Source organism: Zalophus californianus, chromosome 1 (genome assembly GCF_009762305.2).
Source record: "Zalophus californianus isolate mZalCal1 chromosome 1, mZalCal1.pri.v2, whole genome shotgun sequence".
In the NCBI taxonomy this organism is placed as follows: Eukaryota; Metazoa; Chordata; class Mammalia; order Carnivora; family Otariidae; genus Zalophus; species Zalophus californianus.
Genome location: NC_045595.1, coordinates 31,169,170 through 31,193,141, shown reverse-complemented (window position 1 = coordinate 31,193,141; position 23,972 = coordinate 31,169,170). Strand labels below are relative to the sequence as shown.

Here is a 23,972-nt window from a genome sequence, read left to right as displayed (position 1 = left end):
TATCTACAGTGCTGCTCAGGACTCTGGCAAGCAATGCCATCATTCTCTGAGTTTTGTTTTGTTCTGAAGATTTTATTTATTTATTTGTTTGTTTGTTTGCTTATTTATTTATTTGAGAGAGAGAGAGAGAGAGAGAACACGAGCAGGGTGAGGGGCAGAGGGAGAAGCAGACTCCCTGCTGAGCAGGGAGCCCAATGTGGGGCTTGATCTTGGGATTCCGGGATCATGACCTGAGTTGAAGGCAGTTGCTTAACTGACTGAGCCACCCAGATGCCTACTGGAGTTTTTAATCAAGGTCAGGCATCCTTTTAATGCAAATCTAGGGCAGCAGTTGATTGCTGTCTGTGTGCTTACAATGGAAATGACAGGATGGGGTTTTCCAGATATTTTTGTTATAGAAAGAAAAAGGATTTGAGATTGGTTGTTTGGAAACAGAAATACCTTCCTGAAGCTCCTCTCTGTGAGGACATGGACACAATACATGAAAGCAGGCAAATAGGAAGTGCTACGTAAGTTTTCCAGTAAAGCCCATAGATTTTTTTTTCATAGTGCCCTGTAATCTCATCTTCCCAAATTATTTGCGGCTACTATTCTGCCTGGCTTTACTCCAGTGTCCCCTCTGTCTGGAATGCCTTGGCCCCCATTTCTGCCGACTGAAATCACCCATTTTTTTCAAGGTCCTGTCAAACTTGTCCTTTTTTGAGAAGGATTTCCTGATTGCCTCTGGAGAAACAAATGCTGGCAATGAGTCTGAATCATATTCTGAAAGGAATGGCACTTCTAGAACATGCTACTGAACTCTAGGAAGTAACATCATTGGTTAAGTGAAGATGTGAGGAAAGATTCCTTTGGACTTCTAATTAGAACATCTTACTTGGTTCACGACCAAACCCTGAAGTCAAGCAGTGTTGTCTCCAAGAGAAGGTTAGCATTTTATGGGACCTAAAGGGTAGAATGCCGACCACTCTGTCTAGTTCACTCAACTCTGAACCCTTTTGGGAGAGCGCCTGGCACAAGGCAGACATGCCTTAACCCTCTGTGGAATGAAGGAATGAAGGAATGAAGTAAGTGCATATTGCTTCTGCTTTCCAGATTGTGTATCTTTGTTTGGGACCTGGCTAATCTGGTGCCCCTGATCCTGCTACTTACCCCCACCCTGCCAGAGCAGGCAGGGAAGGGAACTATCAGCAGTGAAGGTGCCTGCTCTTGCATTCTCCTTCCAAAGCATTGGTTCTCAATTGGGACTGTCCACAAGAACCAGCTAGGGAGCAATATATTGACATGGCCTGGGCCTCACCTGCAGAGATTCGGGCTTAATTATTCTGGATTAAGGCTCAATTATCTGGGGTTTCAAAAGCTCCAAAGTGATTCTAACGTGCACCAGGCTGAGAACCACTGCTTAAAGGGAAGTAAGCATTTTCACATCCATTTTTATGGAAGGAAAAATCAAGAGTTTCAGCTCTCTAGGATTGCCTGAAAACTAGTATTTTGATGTGATGTAGCTACATGGGTTAGGAATATACTGGAGTCGAGATTCTCTGTGCCAGGCATGGAGTATTAAACAAGACAGTATGGAAACTGCTATTTAACAAACAAGGATGCTGTCATAGTAAGTGACTGCTGAGGAGGTGTATGTGTGTGGGTAGATGAGGGGGTGGCATGAACAGGGGTGAGGGAGGGCAACCACATCACAGAGGTCAGGCTCTTGCTAAGAGGGGTTGTTTGAACTGAGATGTGAAAGACAAAACAGAACTGGCTGAGCAAAAATCTAGGAAAAATGTTCAGATCAGAGGGAATGGCAAGTGCAAAGGCCCTGAGGCAGTAGTGTGTTGGAGGAATTGTGAGCCAGAGAAGAATGGTGAGAAATGAGTTCAGAGCTGTTAATCTGATTAATTCCCTATTTATTTCCTCAGCAAATGAGGTCATTTTTTTCTTTAAAAAAATTAACCTTCTTCTTAAAGTCTCTATAATCATATGCTACTCTCCAGATATGTTCTGCAAAACTGGGATGTCCTTCACCCTTTCTGGTTTACCAACCATAGTCCACATTCTCTATGTCCTTCAAGGTCCCATTCAATTGCCACCAACTTTAGAAAGCCCTCCATGATCATTCCTGATGGAAGCAATCTCTCTCCTCTTTAAGCCACCACAGCCCATTACCTTCACCTTTCTAATGGATGGTAGCTCTTTGTCTTATGTATCTTTCTCAGCCTGTTGTCTTTCCCCTACTACCTGCCCCATGCTAGGATCTAACCCCAGTTTTGATTTATCCGTTAGTCGCTTGCTTTTAGCTCAGGGCTAGCCTTGCCTTATGCAGGGCTCAAACAATGTTTATGGAAGAGTTACTTATGTGCATTCAATTCCTTTCTACAAGAATAATAACAATCCGAAAAACCTAAGCACACACAGTAATTAAAGCAACAAAGAAAACTGTATTGGCTCTCTGCCTCTGAGTGTATTGTTGACTTGTAGACAATAGTTTCTGATCATTCACCTTTGGAAGAACATATTGCAATTCAAACGAAAAATGTCAACCCAGGCGGTTTTGGGAAAGCCAACTCATTTGTTGACTAAAAATGATCCACATAGCCAGAAATGAAGACCACAAGAAAATGAAATGCCATCATCTTAACTAACTTAAACAGATACTTGCAAGTAGTATAGAAGAGAACAGAAGGCAGAAAGATGAGAAAAAGAGAATAAATAAAAAGCACTGTGGATTCACTTGCCATGATCAGGGGTGTGAGACAGTGCACTATCGGTGGCCAGCCTGACTTCCACACCTGTGGATTCTTCCAAAAAGATTCCCTTCATGGGCAGGGACCCTATTATTTGATACTGTTTGATTGCCAAAACCGATCTATTTAATCCTACCACTGCCCTGAAGAATGGTCAGCATCATCCCATTTTTACAAACGTTGAAACTGACCTGCTCTTCTGGAGGTACCATGGCCTTGTGCATGAGGGAATGAGTTTTGGAGCTAATAACCTGGACTCTGTTTCCAGCTCCACCCACTTGCTGTGTGATCCTGAGCAACATCTAATGATATTATTATTATTATTATTATTATTTCTTCTTCACAACATTGGGAGGGTGGGCCAAGTCCACATATGTAAAACACTAAGGACACTACCACAGATACAGTCAGCATTCAGTACATGTTAACTTATGTAATGTGCCCAAGGCTGGCAGGTGCTAAGGCAATGATTGGAATTTAGGTGTGTGTAAGGGAAACTACTAGTCAGCAATGGTCTTACGCAAATGGAGTTAGCAATGCTGTTGGAAGTAGGAGAAATCACCCTAATTTTGCTCCCATATAACTTGAGTGTAACTGAATGATCAGACCATTTTCTTAGTACCCTTTCTTTCTTGCTTGTCCAAGCTAGAGCCCTTTGTGCTCACTTCAGCGGCACATATACTAAAATTGGAAGGATACAGAGAGGATTAGCATGGCCCCTGAGCAAGGATGACATACAAGTTAGAACCCTTCGTTGAATAAGCAGGGCTGGAACACTATTAGAGCCCTCCATAAACAAGGCTGTATGTGCAAGGTGAAGTGTGTCCATTCCCTCCTCTGGATATTTGGGAATCAAGAATTCAGAGATTTCAAGGTTTGGTGGGGGAATCACAGACATTTTAGTATATTACAGATGAGCTCACACGTGCCAAGCAAAGGGTGAAGGCATGTCTTCTGCTAAGCTTCCATTCACCCACACTCCCTTGCTCCATGTATCTCCTATAGAGAAGGGGGATGGACTTAGAGGGACAGAACATGATTCTGTGAGTTCCCTCTAATCTGGGACTTCAATTCTGACACAATGAATGCCACGTGGTCCATTGAATCTCCCAAGATTCTGAAAGACCCTGGGACCACTGCTGTACTTGTGAATCAGAGGAAGTAGGAGTTGTTTTTGTGAGGTTTGTACCCCACCCCCATGAAATCATTCCTTTCAGTACATGCACTTATTGTCACATTTGCCACACTGCGCCGTACTTATTTATTTCTTGATTTTGTCTTCCTTTCTATGTTATGAGTGCTCAAGGGCATAGATACCGTATGTATCCAGCATATGGTAATGATTAGAATCTCCAGCTCAGAAGTCAGGTATATCCATCTGCAGCCCCAAGATGGCCATAACCGCTCCTTTCTTTGTTCAGATAAATCAAAGTATGGCTTACAATCTTTATGTTTGGGGGCAGTTTTCACCTGGTATAGGCGGGTGTCCCAGACTGCAAAATGTGACACGAATGTGCATATTTCTATTGAGAATTCAAAGCTTTATTAGATTCTCAGATGGGGGGGCATGGTTCTATAAGAAGTAAAGAAGTTCTGCTGCTAATTGGTTAAAATTGAGTTTAGGAAGGTTCTAGATTCTTCATAGCACTTTTTATAGTAAAGAAAAAAAGGGGATATTATATCCTCGATGTCTATATTAGGAGAATCTGTTCTTATACTCCTTTCATGCATTTCCAGTACAAATTCACTTAATATAGACTTTACCTGCTTCTTAAAATATCTTTTCCTCCATGATCATACACTGAGATATAATTTAACTGCCAAGCACCCTATAAAGCACTTGAAAGCATATCAGCTCATTTAACCATCATAGTGATTCTCTAAATAAATATTAGTGTCTCTCCATTATAATGAAAAGGAAAATGGGACTTTGAGGTAAGACTGGTTCTAAAGCTGTCCATTTTTGCTTTTACCCCCTATGCCATAGTGACCTCATATTTGTTAGAGTTCTCTGTTTATGGATATGAGCTCATCCAGTCCACTGTTTGGTTTATAGAACATCTGGGTCTACAGATGTCAGAATTCTACTTCAGAATTCAGCCTAGACACACATAGGTAGATCACTCTGAGACCCTCAGGTATTTTCCCTTTGAGTCAGAATGTTAACTTCCCTGAACAAATAGGTCTTGCTTTTATAAACAGATTTTGCAAGGGAGTTTAAATGATATCCCATAGACAATATATATTATATTGTTAGGTAAAAAGAGAAGAATATTTGAATACATTAAGGATTCTAATGAAAACATGAATCACATGTAAAACAAGAGAAAAGTTGCTTTCTAACAACACTTGGAAAGGCAAATGTATACCAAACTGATATTAAAAAAAGAAAGAAAAAAATTGAGAGAAGATAAATAGAACTAAGTTAGATGCAGACTAATCATGGTTTTTGGAACTCTGCTCTGACATATTAAACCGCAAAACTGAGTGCTAGAAGGGAGTTTTAGAAGGGAGGAAAGGTCATGATCTCTGACGTTTCCAAAATATATGTAACCAGAAAAAAAACTAGTCCTGTGTTTGTTGTCCAAGGAAAGCAAAGACCAGGAAAGAGCTTCTTTGACATGGAGTGTTCTCTTCTAACCCAAACCAAGACAACAGCATGAGTTAGTTCAATTTTGGGTGGGTGTTTTCCTGTATACCTAATGCTCACTAAAATTTCATGTCTTTAAACAGCAAATCTAACTTCAGAAATTTTTGTTGAAGAAATAATTATTTAAAAAAAACTATCATGGCTTTGCATAAAGGATGTTGATTGCAGCATTGTTTATACTAGTACAATTAATTGTTGGACTAATTACTGATTGGAACCCAAATACTTGTTTATAGGGGACTAGTTAAATCTGTATAAAGAGGGGCTCTATGGTCATGTTCATGTAAAAAAAATTAATTTAAATGTCTACAATGCATTAAGCTTAATATGTAAGTTAGAAAAAATGTTCAGGTTGACCCTTTTTGTGTGTAAAAATAAGTTAATATCAATATAATAAACCCATACACACATACGCACACACAAAATTTGTAAGGTGAAAACACACATGATATGTCTTTTTATCTGTGTGCTTTTCTGAATTATCCAAATTCTCTACAAGTTTCTGTTGGTTTGGTAATAAAAACAGAAATCATTAAAAAAAAACAAAGACGTTGATCATTCACAATACGTATTACCATGTCTTAACCATCCCTATTCCTTTATGCAGGCCAAAAGGACACAGATATGCCTCAATTTCCATTAACAGGCAACTTAGGGAAAAGAACTTAACTGTATTATAATTTTTCCATTTAAGAAAAGACTGTTTTCATTATTCATACCCAGATGACTAGGACAGGGAAAAGAAGAGAGAAGCTGATGATGTTGATGCCAGTCTTCCAGATAATAATTATAACTATCCCATTTAGCACTGGAGTAACACCTAGGGCCTTCAAAGCTGTCTCTGAAATTATCTAATTAAGCAAAGTGAGGAAGACAATGACAAGAGTGGAAGATTTAATCTGAGAAGCACAAGGGGGCCTCTGGATACTGAGGAGAGGAAATCAACCAAGGGGTAGCAACGAGAGGGGCCAAATGAGACATTCAGTGCAAGGAAATATCATAATAAGCTTATAGAGGTTTTGAGGGCTGACAGCAAAAATCACAAATCAAAAAAGCGAAGGGGGAAAAAAGAATGATAAAATTAGTAGAAATGGAGGAAGGGAAAGCTGCTCCAAATTTTTACAAAACTATATTGCTTCTAGAATCCCACATCATTAATCCACTTAATTACGCTTTGTAGGTATCTGAATGAAGAACAATTCCTGTGGCCCTGGGACTCACATAATTCCACAAGCCTTAAACATCGGGCCTGCCAATCAGAATTACCGATGACATTTATCTCTGTGACAGAGGGAAAACATTAAACATACATCACAGATTCACATTTTGGGGGAAGCCATAGAAGACAGCCAGCCCCCGCCTGTGATCAAATTTAAATGCACTGAGAAAACAAGCACATCTGAGGCTATCAAAAGGGCAAGTCTCAGGCATCCTAAGAGCAGAAGGTTATTCATCAGGAACTGAGGGAAAATGCTTAGGGGGAAAAAAAAAAAAGCTTATTTGGAACCTGATTGATCCAGTTCTTGTGAACACTGGTTTACTTCTTCACTTGATTACTGGCTCCAAATGGCCTCCTCCTACAATATATATTAATTATTCCAACTTAGGAAGATGTGTGAGCTGTTCCCTTGAAGTTCTTTCCAGGTTAGAAGGGGGGTGGTATTTGCAATAAGCCTCAATGAGGTGAGGGATCCAGAAGTGGGAGTGGTAGGAGCCAAGGCCATTTATGCACTGGGAAGTCGAAAGTCAAATTAGGTACACTTCAGTAGGCATAGGATGTAGAAATTTTTTAGAGTTGCTCCATTTTCCGTGACTTTCTATGACTTACTCTGTCTCCTTCAACAGGTTTAAAAGTGGGCAGTGATACCTGCCCATCCTGTAGACAGGCATCTCAACATTTTTTTTTTCTCCCTACTGAAACATGCAGACCTGCAGTTAAAATACAGCTGCCAATTACCGAGTGTAAGCTTCCTGGCCCCGAATTCACATATGTCAGAAGGCAGATGAGAAAAAAATGCAAGGCAGTAAACACACACCTGTGTACTTTGATCATACCTGCAAACACATAGCCTTATTGCCTTTTTTGCTTTGGGGGGGTCTTTTTTGGTGCTATACTGATCAAAAAGTATGAGATTCCTAGCTCCCTGCTTGGAATATTGCTCACTGCATTTCTGATATCTGACTTGAAACAGTAGTGGTGGGCTGGCCAGCTTGCATCACTGTAGTGGACATCAAGAACTTTAGGAGCATTTTCACCCGTGTTTATGAATTAAATATAAAGGGATTCATTTTTGCAAGATGCCCTATGGGGCATTCAAAGGTTCCTCATTTGTAGTAATCATAGTCTATTTCATCTGTCCTTCTTTCCTCACTCTCTCCCTGCCCCCCCTTCTTCCTTCCTCCCCTCCTTGCTTTATTTACTTTTTCTTCTTATGCACAACCATTAAAGGTCTTTGATGCTGTGGATCAAAGGGGAGAAATATTCTGCCTAAGTCTTCACTTTGCTTTGCCTCTTCTATCCCACTGGATCTGCCTCCCTTCCATATATCTATTGGGATCTGACTCTGAAGTGTAAACTAATTTTGTCATTTGTTTAGACAAAATGACACTAGAAAATGAAATTCACAAAGCACATTCACAAGAAATAGAAATTAAAACAACTTCTGTATGCTATACAGCTTCCTATGATCTGACTTGCCGTGTTTCTGTCTTCCCAGGTGATTGGGAGTTGGTCACAAGCCAAAGGAAGGCATACAGGAGAATCAGTTGCCTTCAAAACCTGTGTATTAGTTTCCTAGGGCTGCCATAACAAGTTACTATAAACTGGGTGGCTTAGAGCAACTTGAAATTTATTCTGTCACAATTCTGGAGGCCAAAAATCAGAAATCAAGGTATAAGCAGGATTGGTTCCTTCTAGAGGCTCTGAGGGAGGATTTATTCCAACCCTCTGCCCTAGCTTCTGGTGGCTACCAGAAATTCTTAGCATTCCTTGACTTGTAGTGGCATCATGCCAACCTCTGCCTCTATCTTCACATGGCCTTTCCCCATGTCTCTGTGTGTTCTTCCTTCCTGCATCTTATAAGGACACTCATCATTGGATTTAGGGCCCACCCTAAAACCAGAATGATCTCGTCTCGAGACATTTAATTTCATCACCAAAGCCCATATTTCCAAATAACGGCACATTCACAGGTACAGGGGGCTGGGATGTAAACACATTGTGGGGAGGGGGAGGGTACTATTCAACCTACTACATTTGTTCTTGTTCTCTTTCCATCACATTACCAATGTTGAGCAAAAACAAAAACAAAAACAAAAGTCCTATAACATGCAGAGAGAATATGGAAGGATACAGTGTTCAGTCTTCTTTGTAAGCAAAGACTGGAAACATCCTAAGTGTCCATTAACAGGAGACTTGGCTAAATAAATTTGGTTCATCTACCCAAAGGAATAACATGCAGCTACTAAAAAGAACAAAGTAGGGCCTACATGAATTGAAATGGAAATAGCTCCAAAATATTTTGCAAAGATAATTAAGCAGATTATAGAACAAAATACATGTCATTAGCCCATTAAAAAAAAAAAAAAACTATAAACAACAAATCCACACAATCCTCCTTCTCGAGGAATTTCTCTGTTCTGATGTCAGTTATGTGATTCCAAGAAAGGGGACTGCCAATCAGTCTCTCAATCCCCTTTCTGTGCCATCAGACACAGATACCAGACAATCATAATATCTGCTAACCACAGTGATGGGGTGGAGATTGGGGTGAAAACCAAGATGGCTAGTCAGAAGTCTTCCAAAGATCTTTAAAATTTGGATTTTGAGGCGAAAAAGTCTCTTGCCTGTTAGGCTCTGATTGAGTTTTCTATGACTGCTAGAACAAACTACCACAAACTTAGTGGCCTAATAGAACACAAAGTTATTATCTCATCATTCCGTAGGTGAGAAGTATGACACAAGTCTCAAGGTGTCAGGGAGGTTGTGTTCCCTTCTGGAGCCTCTTTAGGAGAATCCATGTCCTTGCCTCATCCAGCTAGCTCTTTCTACAGGCCATCCATTTCCTTGGCTCATGGTCCCATTCCTCCATCTTCAAATCCAGCAACAGAAGTTCAAATCTTTCTCACATTACATCTCTCTAATCTTGCTACCATCATTACATCTCCTTCTCTGACTCTAATTCTGCTACCTACATCTTTCACCTTTTAAGGACCCTTGTGATTCCTTCGGGCCTACCCAGAAAATCCAGGATAACATCCATGGTTTAAAGTCAGTTGATTAACAATTTTAATTCTATCTGCAATCTTAATTTTCCTTTACCATGTCAGGCAGTATATTTGTAGGTTCAGGGGATGACAATGACATTGGTGGGTGGGCATTATTTTGTCCCAAATCTGGAGTAAATCCAGGTCGGCAGATAGCTATCCTCTTTAACACATGGAGAAAGCCCACTGAGGAGGGAAAAATGAAGCACTGCCAAGAGATAAATGAGAGAAATTAAGATCACCCTGTTGGAGCTCCTTGATCTGGCCATTCCTGAAACCAATACACCTCACTTCAGTAAGATTATGTAAGTGAAGAGATTCCTCCCATCTGTTTAAAACATTTTTGAATTGCATTTCTCTCAATTACAATTTAAAGAGTCCTAATTACTTGTGGGTGTGTGTATGTTTCATATGTATTTACATATGTCTAGAAACATCTAGAATTGCAGATAATAGAACTGGAGTGGCTGATATGAGGTAGCTTTCATTTTTGACTTAATTGTATTGTATGAATATTGTACAAAGGTATATATTACTTGTGTAATTTTAAAAGTGAAGAAAAAAATAAGAGACTGTTACATTAAAAGTAAGTTCATCCAGGGCTCCAAGGTCCAGCTTAAGGGGCAGAAACCTCCTATGTTTCTCTTTCATTTGGTGCTTTTAAATAGTACATGAGTCCATTGGAGAGCTCGTAATTACAAGTTGCTTCTTAGGTCCTGATAATATACTTTATCCTTTAAGAAAGCCATTTAGATGGGACTGCAGATGATCAAAGGCCTATGCTCAGAGAGATAAAGAACTTGCTGGCTCATCTCCAGAGACCGGACACGTCCCTGTCTGGGTCTGCACGGCAGGCCTTGAAAGCACAAGTTTGTCCTAGTTTTCTTTCTTGCATCTTCAGACTATAAATATGCATTATGGGAATCCAAGTTAAAAGAAAAAAGAGCAGAAACAAATGCCTGCACTTCCCCTAGCAAAACAAAGAGACAAAAGCAGCGGTGACTCCAACTGCATTAAAAAATGGGAACAAAGGTTTGTTAACACGTCACAATTAAGAACTCCGAAGAATTCTCCTACTGGACTTGGCGCAGTGGGATGGAATATGCTGGATCTTAATTCCCCTGTTTTCTCTTTGTGACAAGTCCTCATAGATAGAGAACCTGCCAACATGCACAGGGCAGTTTGGTGTCACTTCCCTAAAAGAGACCATCTGAGCGCCCTAGCAGAGGCATCAGGATTCAAATGTGGGCCTTTCTGGTGCCTGGGTCCATGATTCTCAATACCCAAAGGACATAAGAATCACTCAGGAACCTTGCTAACCACCCAGATTCTCAGATTTCTCCCTCCCTCCCCCCCTCCCCAAGATTTGGAATTTGGAGATCTGGGGCTAGGCCCAATACCATGCATTCCAACAGGCACCTTGCATAATCAGATGCAGGACAAATACACACATATTCTCTCTCTCTCTCTCTATCATGCCTCCTGCCCTTTAACTTGTTAAAGATTATCTCAGATTCTGAAAAGCAGAGATGTGGGATTACTTACACATATTTCTGACTGCCACTCTACTCTAATATCTCAGAGCATAAGGAACTGAGAATGGGAGGCATTTCAATGAGTAGACATTATTGCCCAGAGGTTTAAAAAACAAACAAGGAACCTCAAACTCTATTACAAAGAAAGTCAACAAAACTCAACTCTTCTATAGAGTTCTTCTATAGAGAAGTAATAATTTTTAAGATGTTAAATTCACCACGCTGTAGGCAATTATTCAAATTTCAAGGAAAGAATCAAACTCTATTGATCAAACCTTTCTAGACTCACATCAAGAAATTGCAGTGGGAGGCACAGTTTTAAGACCCTCTGTTTTCTGCTGAACCAGATGTTGAAAAACAATAGTCGAGTGTCTCGTCTATGGCTGAGCTGGACTTGACTCATTATTAAGTACCAAATAAGTAAAAGCAGGGCATCATTTTTACTCGCTCATTGTTCCCTCTATTCAAGAGAGTCTGCTGTAACTAAAGAATGGAAAGAATCAGAATGCAGCCAAAGGTGAGCTGGGTTCAGATATAGATCCTGCCTCAGTTAACTCTCCTACCTCCAGCACATCTGAGTCACTTTACCCAGCTCTGTCCCCCCAACCCCATAGCACTTACCTATTACTATATAATTGACTTACTTACTATAGCTACTCTTTATGTCAGTCACTTCCTCTTGAGAATGGGAGCTCCAAGAAGCTAAGAATTTTTGTCAGTTTTGTGCATAGAACAATGACCGGAACATATTAATGCTCATAAGTGAGAGAAGGAAGGAAGGAGGACTTTATAGTGGGAAAGAACAAAACCCTTGTAGAAAGAAGAAGAAATAAAAGATGCACAGAGAATGTGGTAGTCACCAGCCACATCTGGCTATTGACAATTAGAGAAGGGACTAGTCTGAATTCATACTGGATTTTGAAGACTTGAGACAAAAAAGAATGTAAAAGATCTCATTAGCAATTTTCTATGTTGAGTGCATGTTGACATGATAATGTTTTTGATATTATTAAAATCAATTTTACCCATTTCCTTTTACTTCCTTTAATTTGGCTACTAGCAAATTTAAAATGACATTTGTGAGTCATATTCATGGCTCACACTGTATTAAAAAAAAATTTCCAGTAGACTCCGTGCCCAGTGTGGGGCTTGAACTCACAACCCTGAGTTCAAGAGTCACATGCTCTACTAACTGAGCCACCCAGGCACCCCCATACTGTATTTTTATAGGTTAGTGCTGGAATTTCTCAGTCTCATCATTTCTTTTTCTTTGTTTTACTGCTACCTTTATTTTTTAACTTTTTATTTTGAACTAATTTCAGATTGACAGAAAATTTGCAGAAAATTATATAGTTAATGTATAACCTTCCCCCAGATTCCTAGTGTTAATATCTCATAATACTTTTAACTCAACTACAGACCTTATGCAAATTTCAACAATTTTCCTTTTAATGTCCTTTTTCTGTTCCAGAATCTGATCCAGGATCCCACACTGCATTTAGTTATTATGCCTCTTTTGTCCCCTTAAATCTGTGACAGTTCCTAGTTTTTCCTGGTCTTACAGTTATATATAAGTATTATGAGATATTAACACTAGGAAGTTGAGGGAAGAATATACTAAACAGATTTCTCTACTGCAGGACTTACCAGAGCCTTGTCATGCCGAAGTACATTGTGAAGGATGCCGGTAAATTGTGTTTCTCAACAGTATTTGAATTCCTTATTTTTTCCCAGTCTCTCATTATTATTTATTTATTCATCCAGCTTTACTGAGATATAATTGACATATAACACTGTTTAAGTTTAAGGTATGCAACAAGACAACTTGATACATGTATATATTGCAAAATAATTTTCACAATAAGGTTAGTTAACACTTCCATCACCTCACTAATGACCTTTGTGGGTGTGTGTGTGTTGACAATATTAAAGATCTTAGCAACTTTAAAGTATACAATACAGTACTGTTGACTATAGTTACCATGCTGTCCATTAGATCCTCAGAATTTATTCATCCTGTAACTGGAAGGTTGTATCCTTTACCAACATCTCCTCATTTACCCTACTTCCAACCCCTGGCAACCACCATTCTACTCTGTTTCTGTGAAATTGGCTTTTTCAGATTCCACATATAAGTGAGATCATACAGTATTTGTCTTCCTCTGTCTGACTTATTTCACTTAGCAGAATGTCCTACAGGTCCATCCATACTGTTGCAAGTAGCAAGATTTATTTTTTATGGGTGACTAATGTTCCATTGTGTATATATTTATATATGTAAATATAATATATAAATGTAATATATACATATACATGCACACACATATATAAATGTGACCCACACACACTACATTTTCTTTATCCATTTATCTACTGATGTTTCCATGTCTTAGCCATTATGAATGGTGCTGCAATGAACATGGAAGTGCAGGTATCTTTCTGAAATTGCGTGACTCCTTTCTTTGAAGAGCATTTAATAAGACTAATGTTTCTCAAGAGCCATTTTGGGGATCACTGCCCAAACTTACCTAGTTAGTGGGGAAAAAGCAGTGTTCCTCAAAGGACATTCAGGACATGCTGCATGCAAAATCATAAATGTTTCCTTTTGGGGAACACTGCTGAGAAGTAGGAATTGTAACACAGGAAGTAGCATGTGTCCTCCATCAGCCACCTCAGGTCTTTCCCACTGTCTACTCAGGGTATTTGGGCTCATGTCCAATCAGCAATTCTTCTCACAGATTTGCTCTATGAGGCTGAAGTCAGGAAGAGGAAAAAGGAGGGAGGAAAAAAGCAGGGTCCAACTTTGAAGTTGGTAATGCGTGCAAGAATAATCTCTGCACTGTGATAATGTCCAGGAAGAATGACAAGTAATGGGTAGAGGTTTCAGCTCAGGAATGAAATCTTTGGAGACATTTAAATATAAAAATTAATAAAGGGGCACCCGGCTGGCTCAGTCGTTAAGCGACTGCCTTCGGCTCAGGTCATGATCCCAGGGTCCTGGGATCGAGCCCCACATCGGGCTCCCTGCTCGGCGGGAAGCCTGCTTCTCCCTCTCCCACTCCCCCTGCTTGTGTTCCCTCTCTCACTGTGTCTCTCTCTGTGAAATAAATAAATAAAATCTTTTAAAAAAATCAATAAAAAGGTCTACAAAGAAGGCCCTTCACAAGACATTAATGTCATCGATTGAACTCATCTTGCTGTTGGAATGCTGTTCACTGAAACTTAGAGCCAGTTGGAACTGAGTAATTTGCTTAAAGACACTATTGATAACTGATAAATCTTTCGAAGGGTGAGGAGAGATTAAAATGTTTATCATTTACCACTTTACAATGTAAGCATGCTATTGTAGAAATGGCCTTCACTATATGGATTAACTCTTTTAATGCATATAAAGTTTTTAATGTAGACAACTTTCAAAAGATACAAATAGCAGACATTCAAATAACCTCTGCATTCAAATGATTGGTCCTGCTCTTTATCCAACCCTCAACCTTGCTCTAAAAAGCTATCAGTCATTCCTTCCCCGATGGGGCCACTGTTACGGAAAGAATAGGGTCCTGTCTGATGCAAGCTTCTCCCATAACTCATTTTCTCTTCCCTCCAATGTTATGTAGAAGTGTGGAAAATAGGAAAAAGAGTTAGTGTTTTGGAGCCAGCTATAGTTGTATTGGAATCCTCATTTCAAAATTTACTAGTTCTGTGTCCTGAACCACATGGAATTGCCAACATTCATATGGGTTTGATTGGTAAATGGCAATTTCACGTGGTTCAGTCTAACATCTAAACTTCTGAGCTTTGGTTTTCTCACTTAAAAGTGGGACTAATACTGCCTTTAATTGTGAAAATTACAGGTGTGTAAAGCACTTGACACAGTCCTTGAACAGAGTGGAAGCTCAGTAAATGGGAATTGTTATCATCATTCACTTAGAGTATATCCCACATGTTCTTTCTTCCTCCTTCCTTCCCAGTTCAGTTACTGTCTTTTACTCACATGCAATCATTTTAATAACTTCCTTTTTCTCTCTTTCACCTCCTTCTTAACCATCTCAGAAATCTCTCTATACTGTCTTGCTCTCTTTCCATCCCTTCCCCCATACCCTCTGTCCACATGAGCAAAGGAAACTCATCACAACTAGTGAGTGTAAGAGTAATGTAGTAGGGGGAGACATACCCCTGTCAGTGATAAGACAGTCTAACATTTAGAAATACTATTAGATGTCATAAAGAACCTTTGCCATTAACCTCTAAGGCCCTTCAAAGTCCCCAAAGCAGCTTTCAAAAATGTCCAAAGAAGTCCCTCTTACCATCTTTTCAACTGCTAATTAAAAACTGCTTTTCTTCAAGCATGGATTTCCAGACATATTTTAAAGATCATATTCAGTTTTGTAGCAACCTCTTAATTAATTATCTGGCATCTATGTTGTTCGTTGTAAATGCATACCATTTTAGTACTACAGGAGCTTTAGTAGGCTAGTCTTTGGAACCTAACACTTTACACTGCAAGAGGAAAATGACGAGTTATAAATGAATTTTGGAAAAGCAATTTATTTGTAAATTTGGAGGAAATCAAATTGTTAAAATTTTGTAAGAACAAAGAAGGATAGTACAGGTGATATCTCATTTGCTTTATTTTGTGAATTGCAAATCCTAAACTAAAGCAAGTTGGTGCTTAGTATCTCTTTACAGAAAGCTATTTTGGGTGCTTAGAAAGTTTCTGAAATGCTGTTTGCAAGATCTTTATTAAAGTAACTAGTTTCTCTCTACTCTTAGCTGACAAGGACTCTTCATTTTATAATTTCCTCAAAAGCATGTATATGCATGGCCAAAACACATGCATTCATATGAGATTTTTAAAGTTACCAACACATTATTTTGTAAAATTTTTCATTTCAAAAGTGAACTAAATTAACTCACTAAAAGGTCATCCTGTTATACATACTGTCTACTTGATGGAGGTTTGGGAATGTGCATTTTATGTACAATTATTTTTAATAAAAATCCACTGGATTCACAAATTAATATGGAATGTTGTCTAGAACATGGTAACCTGCAATCCACATTATTACTGGGAATGACTGAAAGCAATATTCTATTCATATAAAATAATCAAAGTATCATTGATAGTGTTTTCAGACTTATCATCTAATTTCAGTCACTGATTCCCCTTTAAGATCATTTATATAATTATAACATTATTCATTTGTGTGTTATTATTTTGTTAGTTTTGGGGGACATTCTCATTTTTCTATACTCTTTAATCCGGTGGAAACAACTATCTTAAATTTTATTTATGTTACAAAATAACATATTTAAACTATAACAAGGTATAAACAAGTAACAAAACTAGAACCAGGGGTGCTAGCTGGCTCAGTTGGTAGAGCATGGGACTCTTGATCCCAGGGTTGTAAGTTTGAATCCCACATTGGGTGTAGAGATTACTTAAAATACAAATCTTAAAAGAAAATCCCCAAAACTGGAACTAGATGACCAAAACTCTACCCCCTTAAAATTATGGCTTGCTATAAAATAAGTTTAGAAAATGGCTTCAACAGACAAGTAGCCCAAAACCGATTGACATTAAATTTTCAAAAAAAAAAAAAACTTTGCTATATTTAAGGTGCAAAAAGGCCATTCTTTTTTTTTTTAATTTAAATTCAATTAACATATAATGTATTATTGGTTTCAGAGGTAGAGGTCAGTGATTCATCAGTCTATGTAACACACAGTGTTCATTACATCACATGCCCTCCTTAATGTCCATCACCCAGTTACCCCATCCCCCCACTCCTCTCCCCTCTAGCAACCCTCAGTTTGTTTCCTATGATTAAGAGTCTCTTATGGTTTGTCTCTCTCGAAAAAAGCCATTCTTATATTGTACAATTATAAGATGAGCCACAATATTTTGTCAACATTTGAACTATAAAATGGATTGGATTTACACTGTTCAATAAAAATATAATGCAAACCACAATGGGAGATGGATGTGTAATTTTAAATTTTCTAGTGGCTACACTTGAAACATAAAAGGAAACAGGTAAAATTAATTTAAATAACCTATTTAAACCAATATAATTAAAATATTACCATGTCAATGTCTAATCAATATAAAACATTATTAAATTTTTTTCATACGAAGTCTTTGAAATCTCACGTGTTACACTTACAGCAGAACTCCATTCAGACTAGGCACACTTCACATGTTCAGTAGTCACATGTAACTAGTATATAATAGCCCAAGTCTAGATCTTTATCAATAAAGAACTTTAGGTATTCAAATCAAACCTAATTTCTCCTATTTATCTAGTAGTATCTTTTGAACATCTATTATTTTCTCATATTACGCTAAATTCTTCAGTATTTTGAACAACAGATCCTAGGTAACAATATAGACGATCAATTTGGATTCAACATACAATTTTCCACAACTAAGAGTCCTTAAAGTCATTATACCCCAGGTTATCTAGAGTAAGACTTACTATGATAAACACTGAGGTAACAAAGACTAATGATGATAACAAAGGCTTACATTTATTAAAAAGCACTTACCATGTGTCAGACATTGTTCACATGTGAGAATTTTCACTTAATTCTCAGGATAACCCTAGGAGGTGGGTCCTATGATACTCAGAACTGTAGACTCCTAATACAGGTTTCACCAATGTGGATAGTGCTTCTCATTCCTCATTCAATGCAGTAATACTGGACCGTACTTACTTAGAGCTTGCTATGGGTCAGGCACTAATGTTAACCAATTGAATGTCATTATTTCATTAAATTTCCCCAAAACCTTATAAGATAGGGATTATTAATTCCATTTTTCCAAGTTAAGAAATAGATTCAGAAAGCTTAATTATCTTATACAAAGACTGAAGCCAGTAAGTGGAACTAAACCTTTGCTCATGCCATGCTATTTACTATAATGTATAGTCTACTTATACATAACTCATTTTGGACAAAAGAAGGTGCTTTTTCTGGGGACTCCCTTAAACACTTGGAAAGACAAAGGCTTGCTTGCTAGAAATAATTAGAAATTATTTTGAGCACAATCCAAATTGTGTGGTTCTAATAATAAGTGAAGGTAAGTTTAGTAGAAAGAGCTGGATCATTCTGGAACACAGATTAGAGGAAAATATTTTTTTTGGTTTTAAATGCCAGCATTGCCCAAGTGGCACTTATATCAGGAACCCACATATACAACCATTACAATAACTGTAATTAAGATAAGGACTGCCATTTGTTGAGTACTTTATCTTTTGCAACACTTTGGATGTATTCTGACTTATGTGATCCTTATAACCACATTAGGAGGGCAGGGGAAATATATGTTCATTTTATCATTGAGGGAAAAAGAGATTGACGTGTCCAGGATAGCATAGTAGCTCTTTGTTGAAAGAGCCAAGTCCAAAGTCAGATTTTGTTAATCTGAGTCTAGCATGCTTTTCTCTATGTCAGTGTTCCCAAGAACCTGGTACAAGTAGCCCCAGTGGTTGTGATATGATTTTAGCCATAAGCAGGACTGCTCTTTATTTTTGCAGTCAGTATTTATCTTTATGGATATTAGAAAAATATATGGAGTACAGCAAACCATTATTTCAAGGGCTTTATTGCTTAGTATGTATTAAGTTACAAAAGTGAGTTTAACCAAATGAAAATGTTAAGTAAATAACAGCCCAGGTGGTAAGTACATATGGTAAAAACCTAATTGAAATTTAGGAGAGACCACCTTATATAATGCCATATATTTCCTAACAGAAATTATTAGTTGTAGTTTCTATTACTTGGTGCAGATTCCAAGGGACAAGTTGTATATTTAATTTTTTTCTTTGCTTACAAAAGAACATGTAACACCAATGGTGACTAAAGCATTTTACACCCTCAGCATTATTCCATTTGGCTTTACATAACAATTCTTTGTATTATTATCTTCCCTTCTTCACTATGCTGTCAACTCCTTGGGGACAATGACTATTCATCTTGGTGGTCCTCAGTGTGCTGAGACATTTATCTCAATTAGGTTAGTATTTTAGAAAGAAACAGAGACCTACTTAAGTTACATCAAGAAAAAGAGCCTATTTTCAGAAGGACATGTGTGGACAGATGTAGAAGTAAAAATGACAGAGGCAACTCTGGGGTCAATGGCTCACCTCCCACCCCCTCTCAGGACATGATTCCACACAGTTCTCTATTTCTCTCTGATACTCTCCTTCCTCCAACTGGCTTCCATTCTGACTCAGAATTTGTTTCCTTATAATTTTGGTTCTTCCATACCCTCTCTGGCTTTGACTGCGCCTCACTTGCGATCTGCAACTCCCTCCCTTTCTCCAGTTTCTTAGTGCAAATTCTCCAAATAGGGAAACTGATTGGTCTACCATTGCTCTTGACAACAGGTCACTCAATCATTTGTTTAAAAAAACAAAACAAAACAAAACAAAAAAACTATTGCATCTAATAAGTATCTCAACTTTACATGTCCAATATAGAACAATCGATTCATGTCCCACCAACCCGCTACCACTATCATCTCAGTTCTTGGGCCCCAAACCTTGATTCCCTCTTTGCTTTACCTTCTTCCCATATATTCTTTCCATCAGCCAATTCTATGAGCATACCTTTAAATATATCCTAAATCTTTCCAGTTTTCTCCTTTGCAACTGATAAAACTCTAATTTAAGTCACCATTATCTCCTGCTTACATTAGCCAATAGTCATTTAACTGTTCTTCTTGTCCCACTGAAAAATATATTTTTCACATAGCAGCTAAAATAATTCCTGAAATATACAAGGATGTCCACTCTCACCTCTTTCATTCAACATAGTACTGGAAGTCCTAGACACAGCAATCCGACAAGAAAACAAAATAAAATGCATCCGAATTGGCAAGGAAGAAGTAGAACTTTCACTATTTGCAGACAACATGATACTATATACAGAAAACTCTAAAGACTCCACCAAAAAACTACAAGAACTGATAAATTAATATAGTAAGGTCACAGGATAGATCAATATATGGAAATCTGTTGCATTTCTATACACTAATAATGAAGTAGCAGAAAGAGAAATTAAGAAGACAATACCATTTACAACTGCACCCAATATAATAAGATACCTAGGAATAAACTTAACCAAGGAGGTGAAAGACCTGTACTCTGAAAACTATAAAGCACTGCTGAAAGAAATTGAAAATGACTCAAACAAATGGAAAGATATTCCATGCTCACAGATTGGAAGAACAAATAATGTTAGAATGTCCATATTATGGAAAACAATCTACAGATTTAATGCAATCTCTATCAAAATAACAACAGCATTTTTCACAGAACAAGAACAAATAATCCTAAAATTTGTATGGAACCACAAAAGACCCCAAGAAGCCAAAGCAATCTAGAAAAGACGGACAAGATTGGAGGTATCACAATCCCAGATTTCAAGATATACTACAAAGTTGTAGTAATTAAAACAGTATGGTACTGCCACAGAAATAGACATATAGATCAATGACAGAGTGGCTTAAAAATAAACCCACAGTAAGTCGGAGGGGGAGACAAACCATGAGAGACGATGGACTCTGAAAAACAAACTGAGGGTTCTAGAGGGGAGGGGGGTGGGGGGATGGGTTAGTCTGGTGATGGGTATTAAAGAGGGCACATTTTGCACGGAGCACTGGGTGTTATGCACAAACAATGAATCATGGAACCCTACATCAAAAACTAATGAGGTAATGTATGGTGATTAACATAACAATAAAAAATACCCCCCCCACAATTATATGGTCAATTAATCTTCAACAAAGGAGGCAAGAATATGCAATGGAAAATCTTCAACAAAGGAGGCAAGAATATGCAATGGAAAAAACAGTCTCTTCAACAAATGGTGTTGGGAAAACTGGACAGCAATATGCAAAAGAAAGAAACTGGACCACTTTCCTACACCATATACAACACAAGCTCAAAATGGATTAAAGATCTAAATATGAGACCTGGAACCATAAAAATCCTAGAAGAGAGTGCAGTCAGTAATTTCTCTGACATTGGCTGTAGCAACGTTTTTCTAGATATGTCTCCTGAGGCAAGGGAAATAAAAGCAAAAATAAACTATTGGAGCTACATCAAAATAAAAAGCTTCTGTACAGTGAAGGAAACAATCAACAAAAGCTAAAAGGCAACCTACAGAATGGGAGAAGATATTTGCAAGTGACATATCCAATAAAGGGTTAGTATCTAAAATACATAAAGAACTTATATAACTAAACACCCCAAGAACAAATAACCCAATTAAAAACGGGCAGAAGACATGAACAGACACTTCTCCAAAGAAGACATCCGGATGGCCAACAGACACATGAAAAGATGCTCTACATCACTCATCATCAGGGAAATGCAAACCAAAACCACAATGAGATATCACTTCACACTTGTCAGGGTGGCCAAAATAAAAAACACAAGAAAACAACAAGTGTTTGCAAGGACATGGAGAAAAAAGAACCCTCGTGCTCTGTTGGTGGAAATGCAAATTGATGCAGCCACTGTGGAAAAGAGTATGGAGGTTCCTCAAAAAATTAAAAATGGAACTACCATACGATCCAGTAATTCCACTACTGGGTATTTACCCAAAGAACATGAAAATACTACTTCAAAAAGACATATGGACCCCTGTGATTACTGAAGCATTATTTACAATAGCCAAATTATGGAAGCAGCCCAAATGTCCATAGATAGATGAATGGAAAAGAAGATGTGGTAAAAATATAAAATGGAGGGGGGCGGAGCAAGATGGCGGAGGAGTAGGAGACCTAGATTTCGTCTGGTCTCAGGAATTCAGCTGAATAGGGATCAAACCATTCTGAACACCTACGAACTCAACAGGAGATCGAACAGGAGAGTAGCAACAACTCTCTGAACAGAGAAGCGACCACTTACTGGAAGGTAGGACGTGCGGAGAAGTGAATCCGAGGCGATATTCGGGAGGATAGACGGCGGGGGAGGGGCCTCCGCCAGCCGCTTCTGGCAAGTGATAGAGCCGCGGAGCACAAAATCGGACCTTTTAGAAGTTGGCTCGGCGGAGGGACGTCGCTGCAGTGGCTAAGCGGGGGGTGGAACCCTCACGGGACAGTGTGGTCTCAGGACCCTTGGGGTCACAGAGAGACCGGGGGTGCCTGAGTGCGCCAGAGCTCCCAGATATTAGAGCAGGGAAGCCGGCTGCAGAGACGGAGCAGAGTCGTGGGCTCTCAGCTCGGGGTTGCCATAAACTGTGATCTGCGGCCCAGTCGGGGCACGGCTCCCCCAGCAGGGACCCAACAAGCAGCAGATCCAGGGAGACTCCCCTTCCTTCCCGGGGAGGAGCGGTGCTGGAACGCACTGCAGGGATCTGCTGGGTTTGGAGACTCCGCGCGGGGTCGGGTGCCAGAGATAGCAACGCTCGATCACAGGCTGGGTGAGCACGGAGTGTGGCCGGAGACCGGGGACACGGAAGTGACTGCTTTTCTCTGGGAGCACACTGAGGAGCGGGGCCCGAGTTCTCAGCTCCTCCGGGCGGAGATTGGGAGGCCACCATTTCTGCCCTGGTCCTCCAAAGCTGTACCGAGAGCTTGCAGGGAACAAAAGCTCCTGAGAGCAAACCGGAGCAGCTTCCTTAGCCCGGACCGACAAGGGCGGGGCAATTCCGCCTCCGGCAAAGACATTTGGAAACCACAGCAACAGGCCCCTCCCCCAGAAGATCAGCACAAACAGCCAGCAAGCCAAGACCAAGTTGATCGATCAAGGAGAATGGGAGAACTCCAGCGCTAGGGGAATACTGCACATAGATTCATGGCTTTTTTTTTTTTTTTTACCATGATTCATTATTTCATCAAAGTTAATTTTTGTTGACTGTTTTTTTTTTATTTTTCTTTTTCCCTTTTTCAACCAACATCTTATCAATCCCTTTTTTTTTAAAGAAAAAAAAACATTTTTTATTTTTCATTTTTAGAGTCATATTTTATCCCTTCATAGTAGTTACCCTTATTTTTGGCATATATATATAAGTTGTTCTCTCTTTAAAACTTTGAGGTACAGTTTCTTCTAACAGATCAAAATATACCCTAAATCACTAGTGTATGGCTTTGTTCTAGTCTCCTGCCTGATCACATTCTCTCCCTTTTTCCTTTTTTTCTTTTTTTTCTTAAATCTTCTTTCTTTTTTCAAACAACTTATCTTACCAAGTCCTTTTATAAAATCTTTTATAACTTTCATCTTTACAGTCATCTTCCATCCCTTCATTGTATCAACCCTTATTTTGTACATATATGTCTTTCTTCCTTTAAAATTTTAGGAGGCATTTTTTTCTAACAGACCAAAATACGCCCAAAATCTAGTGTGTGGCACTGATCTATGCACTAGCCTGATCATATTTGATCATATTCTGCTTTTTTTTGTATTGTTTTGTTTTTGTTTTTATCTTTTATTTTCTTTTTTTTTTTTCTTGTTTTTCTCTTTCTTTTTTCTTTCTTTCCCTTTCTTTTCCCCTGGTTTCAGGTCTTTTCTGATTTGTATACAGTATATTTCCTGGGGACGTTGTAAACCTGTTAGCATTTTGTTCTCTCATTCATCTATTCTCCTCTGGACAAAATGACAAGACGAAAGAAATCACCTCAGCAAAAAGAACAAGAGGTAGTACCGTCAGCCAGGGACCTACTCAATACGGACATTAGTACGATGTCGGACCTAGAGTTCAGAATCATGACTTTAAAGATACTAGCTGGGCTTGAAAAAAGCGTGGAAGTTATTAGAGAAACCCTTTCTGGAGAAA

The 23,972-nt window shown here is 38.8% G+C and overlaps 1 protein-coding gene and 1 pseudogene across 3 annotated transcripts in view; one reads left to right on the top strand and one right to left on the bottom strand.

The window, feature by feature from the left end:
• Positions 1 to 23,972, bottom strand: part of SYNPR (synaptoporin) — a 308,866-nt gene that overhangs the window by 78,602 nt on the left and 206,292 nt on the right. The window lies entirely within an intron of this gene.
• Positions 3,396 to 3,494, top strand: LOC113919050 (annotated as a pseudogene).